Genomic DNA, 15,044 nt, shown 5'->3' on the forward strand with positions numbered 1-15,044 from the left:
TTCTATGAATGTGATAGTTATGTTCCCGAAGGATACAACGTAAATCAATAGCGACAAAAATTCTGTTCCACTTTTTTCAAGTCTGGAACATTTACATGTCCATACATATCAAAATCAGCAGTACAGTGTCAAAATTAAATACCTCTAGTTATATGCAGTTACTATCATAGAAAACAATGAATTTCTAGCACCATAAACATCAACAACAGTGCCAAAGGAAGGAATGGTGAGTTATGTCACCAAATGATAGTATTATTACTGCTACCATTTATTCATCCATGGTGTCTGTGATAATTTTCAGAATAAAAATGACCTATATTCAAGGTATAGAAGAAAAAAACCATCTTTCCTTCCACCCTCTCTGCATAAAACAGAGAAAAATATTTTATAGGGATATTATGAAATACTCTTTCCAGTCTTTACTTGGCTGTGACATTATGAGGCCATACTTTCTTTTTTAATATATCAAACTTAGACGTCAGGTTGTCAGAGGCGGGGCCAAAATTTTGGAATCTGCTGAATAAAAGTGCATTGAGGACCTGAACTATTGGCCATATCCGTAAAAAATAGGAAACCCTTTTACAGATTTTGAACAAAATCTTCGGATCCACTGTCAAGAAAATTATGATAAACAATACCAAGAGTATGATGAAATTTCTTATCTTATTTAAAAATTTCTTCTTTATTATGGTTTCTTCTTTACTATTAATTTCTTCTGCGCTTTGGTTTACAGGGGTTCTCCCTCCAAAAAAGGGCTCTAATTTTGGACAAATGGTTATGCAAGTCTTAACCTGAGTTTTTACACTTTTAATAATGTCAAAACCTGCCTCAGAAATCAAAATCATGTTTTAACTACGTTAAACAAGATGAAATTGACCTCGATTAATGGCAAAAGGCCATAAGATTACAGAATAATGACTTTCAATGGCTACAGATTGTCAATTTTAAATTTATCACCATCCAACTTTTGAATCTTGTGATTAAAAATGTTCAACGGGCGAAGTAGAGAAACCTTAAAGAAGTGAGTCTAAAATCAAAGGCAATTATTCAAACATACATTGCTCTAACGTTCTCAATGGTCAACTATTATTAGAAATTGATCTCTCATAATCAGTCATTTCTGGACGAGTTACCCTTTATCTGCTCTTTTTGTTAATACAACAGCATTTTCCATTCTTACTTTTGAGGCCATTCTTATTTTAAAGTTCCTCTGTAATTGCAAGTAAGCAGCAAGCAACTGCCATAGGACATTCAAATTAGTTGCGAACAATTTATTTACACGAGTAAAATTTTTGATTGGAAACGAACAGTTGCAAACAGATTTGAACTGAAAAGTTTCATTAAATTACGATAAAATCTGGATTCGCTGCAAGAATTAAAATGTGCACACCCGTAATGAGTATCCTAGGTTCTAGCTATCCCGGGTGATAGCGGAAAATAACAGTTTTGCCCAAAAATACACCGTTGGGCACACATCTATAGATGTAATTGACGAGTCTAGGCAATTCAAATCTGGTCACGGGAAGCGCGGGAAAATATGTATTTAGTTTAGGAAGATACTCAAAGGTGGCGCAAAATATCCCTAGTCTTGAAACTGCAATGAAACGTTCAACAGAGTGAGTTGCTGGAGGTCGGGAGAAAATAAGTTTATGTCACGTTGTTTACTTATTGTTTTTGTAAAATCTTATAATCACAACGTTGATTAGGGAAGGCGTCATCTTAAATGTTGCATTTGATCTATAGCCAAGCTACCTTACCGTAAAAAAACGGCTATGGCCACTTACGTAAAGAACTTAATACTTTTCTGTCATAAGTTGACATTATTTTTGGTGTCATTAATTTTTTGATGCTTTTATTCGTTTGTTATGGATATATGTTGAATGCTAAATTTGAATCTTTAAGAAGTTACTACTTTATTGCAGAATCATCAGCCTTCAAAATGTGGCGTTTGAATGACAATGGTGTTCTTAAGTTGCGAAAGTCTGACGTGGAGGGTTTTAAATCAATCATGGAAGAATGCACGCAAAAAATCAATGAAATTACCGACGTCGGTAATTGGTCAGTAGATGAAGTCGGTTGATTAAGTGCCTCTATGTGTTCTTGTTCGTCTTGAGCACTCAATCGAAATTAACCTTCTTACAGCAAGAACGATTTGGCGTTAATATTCAACAATCGAGGCCATGCAAAATACATGCAAGTTGATTTTATATCGGCAGTTGAAGACTACAGCAAGGCATTGCAATTAAATCCAAATTTGGCTGTGGCATACTATAATAGAGCGACAATATACTATCGAATGGGTAATTTTTATGACTTATTAACGCATTTTTTAAACTTTTGGAAATTACTGGTTATTTGTTTTCCCTGGCAGGAGATTTCAAAGGAGCTTTAGATGACATGGAAAAGGCATTGGAACGGGATCCTTCGAATGTAGAATTCCAGGCAGGATATAATGAATGTGTTAAAATGAACTTTAAGAATACACAATGAGATTTGGTAGCTAATTGCAGACATTTTAACATATGTCTGGTGAAAGTGATAGCATCGCCATCATGATACAGTTATAGGTACCTTTATGTAACTTTGTAATTAGTGTGTATATTTCATTAATTTCCGCAGCCATTCTAACATTTAATTACTGTCAAACTACTCTTTATGCATGGACATTGGTTTTGGCAATAAACACATGGTTAACTATTTAATATCATTTATATGTTATATATTAATTATAATATCATTAATATATAATATCGTTGATAACATTATATCAGTTTTTATAAGTTAAAGAAATTATATTCATTTTTGTCATTTTTTTCTGGCGTTTTTGGCGATTGTAAGACTTCTTCTTGTCAACTAACAATATAATTGATGACGTGATGGGCAATATAAAGTTGTTTTTAGTACTGTTAATACATTTTTCTTAATGGGGAATTCTCAAGGTAATCTATTTCAAGTGATCATAAATTTATTTAGATATGGACATTTAATGTACCTTTTTAATTTTTTTATGGTCTACTTTTTGTTGATGTGCAATTAATATCAAAATGAATGATCTCAGTAGGAACTACCATCATATCTCATTAATTTACATGTTAGCTAAATTAGTTTTTACTAAGCCCAGGATCACGGAAACCATTTGGGGAAGTATAGTATACGATAAATTCTATTGGATTCAGGACTTCTAATTTAATGTCAAACACTTTCCAAACCATTATATGAAATTGCTCCAGCCCTGCTAAAACCAGAGTTTGTAATAGAAATAAAGAAAGCCCCTGATGTTCCTGCCTCCATCATTTCTCTAAATCGAAAAGGATTTTGGGAAAAATTCAGGGTCAGCAACATCAGCAGGCAACCAGCTTGCAGTTCCAATATTATTATCTGCAGGGTGATGATATTCAGCAACTCTATATTTAGGAATCCTTCAGTTAACTATTGATACATATGTTTTCTTTACAATTAACTTTGCTTGAATGTTTAACAAGGATAATTTCATTGTTACTATTGAATCACTTATAAATATTTTATCCAATGTTATCTTATTCACATTAGGTGTCCTATTGAATACATCTTTACCACGGACCCTAAATTCATTAAAAGTTAAATTATTTGTCAAAAAGTCTTTGAGATACCCACCCTATACCCTAAATGAGAGTTACAACCCCTATGCAAACATGAATTTTGAGGATAACAAGACAGAAAACGTGGTACTTGTCTTAATATTTTGCAGAAAGAGCATTTATTAACTAAATGGGATGAGTATTATGGCTTCCTTATAGATTCTCAATTGTGTACTTCCCTCCACCTTTTTTCTAAAGGATGTCTGATTGCTTCATTAGTATATGCCAAATGGATAATCTTTTGAAAACTCATATTAATAAAATTGTAAATGATTTTTAATTAGACAACAGCAAGGCGAGAGGAATGGGATGAAGATTAACCTAAATTGACCAAAATAATGTCATCCGTTAGTAATATGGAACCTAAGTTTGAAATGTGAAAATTCGGAAGTAAACTAGAACTGGTGGAGCAGAGTGTTTTCAGGGAATGTCTTTGATGAAAACAAGCATTCAGAAAAGAATTACGTAGGCAAAAGAAGCATTTACAACAAGAATTTACTCTGAAAAGATGCAGGGAAAATGTTATAAAAGGCTAATGTAGATAAAAAAGCACTATATCATTGAGCATGCTTGTGAATCCTGGATTTTGAAGAAAAAAAAGGTATGATACCCAGTTATTTAGTCTCTGGAAATGTTGGTGAGGAGAGTAACTGATGAAATACGTTAAACAGAGGAAGAAAAATGGATGTTTTAACTTTGGTGGTTGAAAACAGGAAGTCGGCTCCGGAAATCTGAAAATAAAAGGAGAAGCTGCTCAAAACCATTAGACATAGAAAATGAACATGAAGTAGAGGAAGATAGCTTAGGTCCAGGAATACTCGACGATGAGATGAAACTAAATAAGGCTGTGGGGGTGGAACTACTAAAAAGTTTAGGAAAATGTGGGAGGAAGAGTCTATATTGACTGCTTTGTAAGATCTATGAGGAAGGAATCTGGCTTGATAACTTTGTTAGATCAGTGTTAGTTCCTATTCTGAAAAAGATAAAGGCTTCATCATGTGTGGACAACAGAACAGTAAGTTTGATTTTCAGGATCATCACTAAAAGAATGGAGAGCAAGGCAAATGATCAGTTTGTGTTTAGGAAGGGGAGAGTAATGCGTGATGCCATTGCAGTAATGAGATTACTAATCGAAAGGAATATAGTATATTATATAATCAGGAAGTATTTACCTGTTTTTTAGATTTCAAAAAAGCGTTTGATAGAGTGAATCAGGAAAAACTCTTGAGTATACTGCAGAAAATAGGAATAGATTGGAGGGACAGGAGGCTGGTTCGCAACCGGCACATGTCTCAGACTGCTCCGGTGCGAGTGGGTAATGGAGAGTCCGGATGGGCAGTGTTAGGAAGCGGTGTAAAGCAGGGTTGCCCATTGTCACTGTTGACGTTCAACGTTTATGTGGAGGAAATGATTAAAGAGGCATGGGAAGAACTGGATGTAGGAATGAAAGTCGGCGGGGAATTCGTAAAATCAGTTAGATTTGCGGATGACCTAGCTTTAGTTTGTCATTCAGCCAAGGGATTGCAAGCATTGCTGAGAGAATTGGAAATTCAGTGTGATAGATACAGGATGAGAATCAATATAAATAAAAAAAGGTGATGCGATTTTCCAAAAAGAAAAAGGCTAAGCTAAACATAAAAATAGGAGGGCAAAAAATAGAGTGGGTAGAACAGGGTACGTATCTCGGAAGTGTTCAGGGCAAACACGGTCAAAGTAGTAGGGACGTAAGGAGAAGAATTCCGCTAGGCAAAGAGGCTTTCACAAGGACGAGGGAGTTGATGACAGGGACGTTGAGTAAGGATGTTAAGAAAAGACTAGTAAAAATTTTGATTTGGAGCGTAGCTATGTATAGCACGGAAACAAGGTCTTCGAAGCAGGAGGATAGGCGTAGATTGGAGGCTTTTGAAATGTGGATGTGGAGAAGAATGGATACGGTGAAATGGACCGAAAAGAAAACAAATGAGGAAGCACTTGGTATGGTGGGCGAGGAGAGGAGGTTGTTGGGAGAAATCCTAAGGGGGCATGAAAAATGGATAAGGGGTGTATTGATAGGCATTGGGATGTTGAAGACTGTAATAGAGGGGAGAATGTTAGGCAAACGAGGAAAGGGCAGAAACAGAATAGGGAGGTTGAACGGGAGGAAGGAAGTATACGGAGATGAGGAGGGACCTGATGTTGACTAGGTTTCTATATTGTGTTTTTTTAGGAGTCACAAAATATTTATTTGGTAGTTGTTTCCATCCAAAAACCTACATTAACCGGTAGAGTACCTTATTACTATTATTATTAATGGAAAATATAAGAGCCTCTCTCCTCAAGGATATGTGTAAATTAATCTGGTTCCTATTGACTGAAAAGACGCCCACCGTAATTATTAAGATGATCGCATATCCAAGTAATATTATCCCCTAATGCTGTTTGATACCGATCATCAATAACTATTCTTATTTCTTTGGATTCCCTATTCGTCACAATTTAATGATTTTCAATTGGATTGGCAGCATTATGTCGAGTATTTTTCTAGGCAATACTCTATGAATCACCTCCCACGTGATGATATTCTGTGACTTTGTTTTTTAAACTTTGGCAATTTACTACCAATGCAGATAATGTTTCCTTGGCATTGCGGTTTTTTGAATTTTTAACGAGGGTCATCTTTTTATTAATATTGAATCCCTTGCAAAAGTTTCCGTCTAATGCTATCTGATTCGCGTTAAATAATCTATTACTAGCCATGAACCTCACTTCATTTAAAGGTACATAATTTGGCAAAGAAGACTTTATAGACCCACTATTTGACCTATACGCTGACCTAAACTTCAATCTAAAAAAGCCCTGCAGTGCTCGAATATCCTACTCGCTACACACCTGGCGGCTTCAGACGTGTAGTGAACACCAGAACGATTGAGGGCATTCCTACAAGACTGGATTGCTGGCTGAAAGTCGACGAAGGACCCCCCGATATCCCTGCAGAAAGCACGCAACCTCTGATTGATGCCTTCCACTCGGCTCCAAACCAGAGCTCCACGATCAATATTCGGGGCAAGGCTGCAGATCGAGAGCGTCACATCAACCCCCTCGACACAACCCACCCGCTTCGCTTCCGAGTTCAATTCCCTGAAGGAATTCAGAATCTCTTCATATCCACGGTCGACGGCATCGTTGGCGCCAACATGAGCCACGGCTCGCAGTCTGGAACACTTCGTGTCCGCAGACGCCGCTCCAACCACCTCCGTCACCTGGGGAACGCCGCCCCTAGGAATGCACCATGCCTACGTCTGGCCTCCCGATCTGCCCTCTCCCGCAATGGGACTGTCAACCGTCTGACGTTACTGCTGCCTATCACTAGAATCCCCCCTTCCCACTCTGTCGGTTCCGTCTGGGTAATGCTCTCACAGGGGCGGAGGTAGGGGCTGAAGATACCGCTGGGCAACCTTCCGATAGCACTTGATACCTGTTGGAGGCGGGGATGAGGTTGGCTTCGCATCTCCCCCGCTGCTGCGCGAGACAACCTTCCAATCCTCCGGTTTGCGGAATGGCACCTCCCCCATCAAGGGATACTGCCTCGTATTCTTTCACGGTTATTAAAACTACCAGTATATTTCATTGGGATTATGTCATGTTGAATCCTGAGTACATAAGACGAAAACCACATATTATACAGGCTGTAGTTGGGAAAACCAGAGCGGACAATTTAGGTAATCGCACATGGACATTCATATTCAAACTGTGTTTCTATCTGTTTACTAGAAGTCTGTGAAATCGCATGGTGGCAAAAGGAAAGTACCTTTCCTTTCTTATTAATCTGATTGTATGAATTTCAAACGCCCTAAGGCCTCATACTCCGAGCGGCCTCTCGATCACTCCGTCGCATGTTGCATTCGGACGAAAGTTGCGAAAACTCGCCACGCCAATTAGCGACTCCACCCAGAGTCAGGCAGAGTCAAATCATTTTGTGTAAAGGTAATACTAACAGGATTATTTTAGGGTTTCATTAGAGTGTTCTAACCTCATTTACACCTTCCTTCAGAATAGAAGTGTCCTTCTGGGACATGACAATTGGAATATAACAACTGATATTGGTGTACAATTGGCAAACTCTCTTAGGTGACAGGGAGAATATGAGTTGGGCAAGAATTTAGAATTGAAAAGAAAATTTAAAATCGGCGAAAATGCAACCCGATTATCAAAATGAAATCGTGGTTAAAAAAATTGGAAAAAAATTACGAAGTAAGACTTGGGAAAATATCGTACCCCATTTGGTATTTCCTTCGGGACAGGTTTTGAGTGCGGTGTCCAGGGCATCACACAAGGAATAAGACCTCTTGGTTGTGTTGGGAGTGTCGTATATAGATATGGACTTATAGACGACGCTGAGTGACACCCTTATCCGAGTTCCATCGCTGGGGAGCCGCTTTCCGGAGGAATTATTCTCAATTATCCAAATTCATCCTTTCGGCGACCATCATGAGAAAAAAGGGTAATGCAGCAAACGAACGTCTTTAAGGCATTTTATTTTTCAATAATAATGAAACAATTATAATTTTTCCCGTTCGATTAGAATCGGGCAATTTATTATTTCAATTATTTTGGGGTAACTTGTTTTTAAACCTCCAACACAATTTCGCTAATTTTTTACGAAATACAAAATATGAGTTACATTCCCTTCCTTTCCGTCTTTATCCTTGTTCCCAGTTTATCTTTTTTTGATAAATCTATTCAATATTTTCCTTATCGGTTCCTCGTGTAGATATTTCCAAATGTGTTGGACGTTATGCAAATATCAAAGGATAGCTTCCAGTTCGCGTCTTTCCTCGGCATAAATTGGGGAATAAAGGTGGTGTATTGCCGTGTCCTCCTCCATCATGCATTCACACGTCCCCTCCAATTTTCCCCAATTTTTTGAGGTATGATCTAAACTCCCTGTTTCTTATTTTTCAATAACGAAGTTTCCGTTAATTTTCAGCGCGACGCGCAAAAGTGATTCCCTCTTCCCTTACCCTTTTACACCAAATGATTGCAACCCCTGCCACACACCTTTGGCGGATCGCGGGGTATTTACGTAGATGTAGATTCTAAGGTCAATTTAGAGTTTTAAAGGGACGAAGGGAAAAGTAATTTTCACTGCTGTGAATTGATTTCATTTGATTTTTCAATGCCCAGTAAAATATACCACTGTTGCTAAATCCAGCAAGGCGATGACCAACAAACCACGACACCCCAACCCCATTCCCTCTTCTCCGAGCCAGTGGAACAGTACCCCCGGCCGACCCCACCCCCTCGCCCCCACTCCCAGGGGGTGGGCCCGAAGATTATGATTCGTTTGTGAAGTCCAAGATTTTGCGTAGGGGACGGAGGTTGAGGGCTCGTGTACCCTCCTCGTCCTTGATAAGTACAAAGGCAAACCTAGTCGGAACGGAGAGCTGACACACGAAAGAAAATAACAAACATAGTGAGGTTTTTCCAAACGGTTTCACGTTCTTCGGGAAGGACCGGCCTAATGGACATCGCGGAACAGTATTAATCTCTGTAAATTAACATCTTGGTAGTCAACGATATGAATGCGATGACAATGACATGGAAAGAGTTTGATGCAACGTACAGGATTTCAACGACAGATGCCTATCCGTGTTCTCATTTTACAGACCCCGTGATTCCAATGTAGATGGCTCGACGAACAAATGTCCATGTATCCACACTCGGCAACAAACAGAGCAACAGTATATTTATAATCGCTGGTGATATTAGCCTGCCATCAATTAATTGGGACTCGTACTGCCTGGGAACATTGCAAAAGAAACCAAATTCAAGAATTTCTTACGTATTCGCAAAGCAGCCTTTGGAACAAGTAGTTAAATCCGCTACAAGGAATCAGGGCATATTTGATATTTTTGCGACGCATATACCCGAGATAGCTACAAAATTTGAAATGATAGACAGTGTTAGCGACCATCAAGATATTCTTGTAGATATAATAATTTTATTCGCGTAATTAAAGAAGGAAATGCGTTAAGTATACCTTTTCAACAAGGAAAAATTTAACGGAAGAATTCAAGATGGAAACCCAGACCGCCAATACGGTGACTGTCGCAGTATCTTGGAATTATTTATTAAATTTGGCTATTTAGTTAACAGGCCCTATTAAAGACCCCCCTACCATGGACTTCAACCTTCACGTGGTGGAAGGGCTTGTGCGTTCCGGTGGCCCCTAGAGCTGTGCTGACACGAGCAATGACAATTGCTTCTGCCAGCACAGTTGCTGGCTGACCCCAGTGATGCAGGTTGAGTAATGTTGTCACATTAAGAACACTTTTGATTAAGGTAGCGGGAAACCACCTCAATTATTAATCCCATGGTTTTAATGACGGATATTTTTGAGAAAATGAGTCCTGGCAACTACGGGACTCGGCCCAACCGGCCGTGTATCGTGCCTGGCAGTGGGAGAGGTAAGGTTTCAGCAGTCGTCAACTTACGATACCCTTGGAAAGAAAAACTGGCAGCAGCAGCACAGAAGACACAGAGGAGGACAGAATAAGTTAAAATAGGACCTTGGAACGTTAGGAAAATATTGAGGACGGGAAAATTAGAGAATATTAAGGGAGAGAAGGAAAAAGGAAATATATGTAGTAGATGTTTCAGGCCTATGCAAGGTGAGATTGAAGGATAGCGGTGATTACTGGAGTAATAGATAAAGATTGATTTACAACGGAGGGGATGAGACAATTGAAGCCATCCACCTATAAGAGGGGCTACCTATTGTACTCTGGGCAAAATATTCCCGCTGTTTAAAACGCTTGAAAATCGCGCGAGAAAGCGAAAAGGGAGGTTCAGGAAACTTCTCAGCAAAAAGTTAAATTGCAGCGAGAGGTCACCGACGATCAAAGCCAAGAGTTGTCTGCTCGCGATAACCTGGTCAACACTCGCTTATCTTCTTGCTCCTCGTAAGGTCGTCCAGTCCATTTGGGATAGCGCGAAAGGTGATGTTTATTCCGGGAGGGCAATGCTGAAATGGGAAAGGGATAGTGGCGGAGAGGATAGGCCAGTTTTCCCTCTTACACCCAAGTAGGCGAGCCTGTTCCCATCTGTTTGATTACGCCTGAAATTGAACCATTTTAAAATCATTTAAGGTTATGCATGTTTATTATTATTATTTTAGAATTACGTTGCAATTAGGCGATTTTCCAGGTGGCAACGGTGAAGTTTGGTCAAAGATAACTCTTACAACGAAAAATACATACAGGGTTCGTCCGGAAAATAAGTGTACTGAGCTCAGGAAAAAAAAATTATTACACTTTTACATATCTTAAGCTAATATTCCTCAAAATAGGACCCTTGTGAGTCGATACACTTGTTCCAGCGGCGTTCCCATTCCTGGAACGCTCCCGCGAAGGCATCATCGGGAACCTCTCGAAGACACGTCGTCACGGCCTCTTTGACGGCGTCCGAAGTCCCGTATCGCGTTCCTTTCAAACTCCTCTTTATCTTCGGGAACAGAACAGTTCTCTAAAAAATGTGGATCATTTTTGCAGTGATCCGCAAGTTGTGTCGCGATTTCCAAACGATTGAGTCTTTGATCATCACTGAGCACTTTCGGCACCAACTTTGCACAAATTTTTCCCATCTGTAATTGCTCCCTAATAATCTCGTGCACTATTGTTTTTAGCACATTACACTGCTCTGCTATCATCCTAACACTAAGACGACGATCAGAGTTCAGTACATCGCGAACTTTTCGCACATTTTCGTCGGTGAGTGTTGTTGATGGGCGTCCAGGCCGTGGTTCGTCGTCGACCTCTTCTCTGCCCTCCACGAACATCTTGTGCCACCGTAAGATCATGTTTCTGGACATGGCTGACTCCCCGTAAGCCTGGTTAATCATACCGACAGTTTCGGTAGACGATTTCCCAAGCTTTACCGCAAATTTGATGGAATAACGCTGCTCCAAAAACTTCGGCATCGCGTTCCGTGACGTGGGTCGAGCGTGGATGTTCGCGTTAACAGAGCTCCTCACTGCACCACAGCTCAGAGCCGACTGCCTTTTTCAGCGTCGCTTGCCAACATACCCCCCTCCAATCGCAGCCCGTCAGAGCGGTGCTGGGCGCGCCTGGAGCGGCGGGAAAAAATCAGTACACTTATTTTCCGGACGAACCCTGTACATACACGCACTATAAAAACAGATAAGACACAAAATAGTCTTACATACAATGACACTTCCACATTACATGCAAACAAACTTCCACATCACATACAAAATGCCGTCCGCATCACATACAAACAATGTTTTAATAACTACAATGAAGTTTATCACCCGGTGGCTGCTTTACATTTATGCTTAAAACTTCTGAAATTGGATGGAAAGGGCTCAAACAAACCTCCAGGCAGCTGGTTCCAATCAATAATAGTTCTATTTAAAAAAGAGTATTTTTTCTTATTTGTTTTTTGCGTCCTTATTTTTATTTTGAAACTATGGTCGTTTTTTCCCTTAAAGTTAGGCTTTTCTATATCCCTTGCCATAAATCTTCCCATGCTTCGTCCTTTTTAACAATTCTATGCACCGCGCCTAACCTACTCCTTTTTCTTCTATTTTTCAAACTCTCCCATTTCAGTAGAACTAACATTTCTGTGACACTATCTGTTCTTTTGTTCCTTCCGAGTATATATCTTACTGCCTTTCCTTGAAATTTTTCCATCTTTTTAATATGTCCCACCTCATATGGATCCCATACTATGGAAGAGTATTCTAGGATAGGGATAACCAGTACCTTATATGCTTTTTCTTTTGTGGCTACGCTACTTCCTTTTAAATTTCTCATTACCCAATGCAATTCTTTAAATGCCTTCCGTGTCAAATTATCTACTTGGACTCCTCCCCCAAGATCCCTAGTTAAGTAAATGCCTAAATAAATGCATTGACTGCTAAATGGGATTCTTTCTCCAAAGAGGGTGTAAATTTCCTTTTCTGCATTCTTTTTATTTGAAAAATGTATATGCTTACTCCTACTTATATTAATGCCCATATTATTATTTGTAACCCAGTCACCAAGGCGATCGATGTCATTTTGCAGTATTGCGCGATCATTTACATGCTCTATCCGTCTGTATACAATGCAGTCATCAGCAAAGAGTCTTATTTGGTAATTTAAATTGTTAGGTAGATCGTTTTTTCGAAAATTAGGAAGAGTAATGACCCTAGAACACTGCCTTGTGGAACTCCTACTAAAACGCTCGCTTCATTTGAAAATGTATTGTTCTGCCTCTAAGAAAATTTTTTATCCATTGTTTTACCCTCGAGTCCAATGGTAACGAATCCAACTCTAACAATAATTTATCGTGAGGCACTCGGTCAAAAGCTGCCGAAAAATCAACAATTACTGCATCCACATCCTTTCCTTCATCTATTGCGTCGCCGATATATTGGCTAAATCCCAAAAGCTGCGTTTCACACGAGTATCCCGGTCTAAACCCTTGTTTGTGTTTGAATAGCCATCTATCTCTTGTCCACCATTCCCGAATGTAGCCAGTGATTCTTTTTTCCATTATTTTGCAAACAACTGAGGTTATGCTTACCGGTCTATAATAGTTGGCTATTGTTTTTTCTTGAAAATTGGTGCAATATTTGCTTTTGTCCAATCATTGGGCAAGGCATCATTATTTAAAGTTACTTTGAATAGATGACTCAGGTATCACCCAGTTTTAGAATGTCAATTGAGATATTATCCGGTCCCACTGACTTATTTTTCCTCATCCTCCTTATTTTTTTCACAAAATACGAGTCCTCCACGATAATACCGTTTGTCGAGGGCAGTGAGCTATTTTGTGCTGTTCCCCTGATGAAGTTCTCCGTCGTTTCTGAGCTATTTAGGCAAGCCTTATTTTCCTTTTTTTTTCCTATTCCCCGAAAAACATCCGTAAAGCAGGAGTTGAACATATTTGGTATTTCTACAGTGTCTGTTACAATGCCATTTTCCTTAGTTTTTAATATATTCACGCGATCCCTGTTATCTTTCCTCGTTCTCATATATCTATAAAATTTCGTTGCTCTGTCTTTTGAAATTGCATTTATGAGAAATTTTTCCTTTGCCTTCTCTTTTACCTATTTAGGTTCCGGACCAAGGTCCTGTAATGGTGTGACATTTCTTTACTTTCATTCTTTAATCTGTGTACCTTTCTTACCGCTCTCTTGAGTTTTTTTATGGTTTTTTTGTATTACTCCGGGTCCGTGTTCTGTTTCCATTTTTTTATGGGAACATACTTCATTTGCCTTTCAAGAATTATTTCTTTGAATGTTTCCCATATTTTCTCCACGGTCGCTCCACTAGCTGCCCATCTAGGAAACTTGCCCCTTAAAAATTCCTGGAACCCTTCCCTATCTGCCCGGGTATATTGTATTATTCGGCTCTCGTTTTCCCCACCCCCTTCTCTGTAAGTGTATGTGATATCTTTATCTCCCTTTTCCTCCCCCTCACATATTAAGCGACGCAATCATCATTGTTTCGAATTTGTACCTTTCCCCAAAGAAAAATAAAAAGCATATTTAAATTTGATGGAAGCGCTTTTCACTGCTATCATATACATCTGATTTTAATTAATTTTTTCTGAAATTAAATTTTACTTTTATTTTTATTTAGTACCCTGCGAGCCATCACTAAGGTGTATGGCGATGGGTGATTAGACACTAGATTACCCTTGACCCAAAACACCCTCATACAGCCGTCCGGCAAACGTTTTATTCTGATCTCTTATCGTTGATGGCAAAAATTACATCTTACATCTATTTCTTCTGCACTTGCACAGCTCTCCAATTTAATTGACATTGTCTCTCCTACCGAGAAACGATAACGGGCTAGTAACACAAGTACGCAACCTAGAATGATATTTTTAAAAATAAATGAAACGAAGCTTTCTAAACTCTTTTGAAAGGTTTACAAGTTCTTGAACAATTCTGAGCGATATTTTCGTAGGTGAAAATTGGGCCAACGTCGTTCTTTGGTGATGAAAGCCCATAAAGATTTTCTTCACTAAAATTATTGAAACAATGCAGTATCAAATCTACGGTAAGATTTTAACCCCGTACTGAGAGTCTCCGTAAGTCTTCCCGCTCATTTGCAGTGATCGCTTGTACTTCTTACTGAGAGTGGAAAAATGCCTCATTCGGATCGAAACTTCCTTATTTTGAGCAACCAAAACAAAGAGAACTTTTACCTTCTTTGGACAGGCTACCTTCGAAAAGGAGATAGAACTCCTTTTTACAATCTCACCTGTGTCTGTAGATGCTTGCTTCGTAGGAAATACTCTCGGTACGGGTCACCCCACCCTTGTCCAAGATAAGGAGACTTAATGAAATGACCCACACCACCGTCCCTCAAAAGCCCTGAGTCAAATATAAGTATAGCAGCCCCAACTCACTCCGTATGGAAAAGCAGCAGT

At 39.2% G+C, this 15,044-nt stretch overlaps 1 long non-coding RNA gene across 1 annotated transcript; it reads left to right on the top strand.

Moving 5' to 3' along the window:
• Positions 1-1,605: 1,605 nt before the first annotated feature.
• Positions 1,606-2,702, top strand: LOC139690605 (uncharacterized). Its single transcript, XR_011701484.1, has 4 exons — positions 1,606-1,784; positions 1,923-2,058; positions 2,143-2,300; positions 2,372-2,702. It is a non-coding gene; the product is annotated as an uncharacterized lncRNA (long non-coding RNA).
• Positions 2,703-15,044: the final 12,342 nt, after the last annotated feature.

This window comes from Hetaerina americana, unplaced genomic scaffold (assembly GCF_022747635.1).
Source record: "Hetaerina americana unplaced genomic scaffold, ioHetAmer1.1.p SCAF_3, whole genome shotgun sequence".
Taxonomy (NCBI): Eukaryota; Metazoa; Arthropoda; class Insecta; order Odonata; family Calopterygidae; genus Hetaerina; species Hetaerina americana.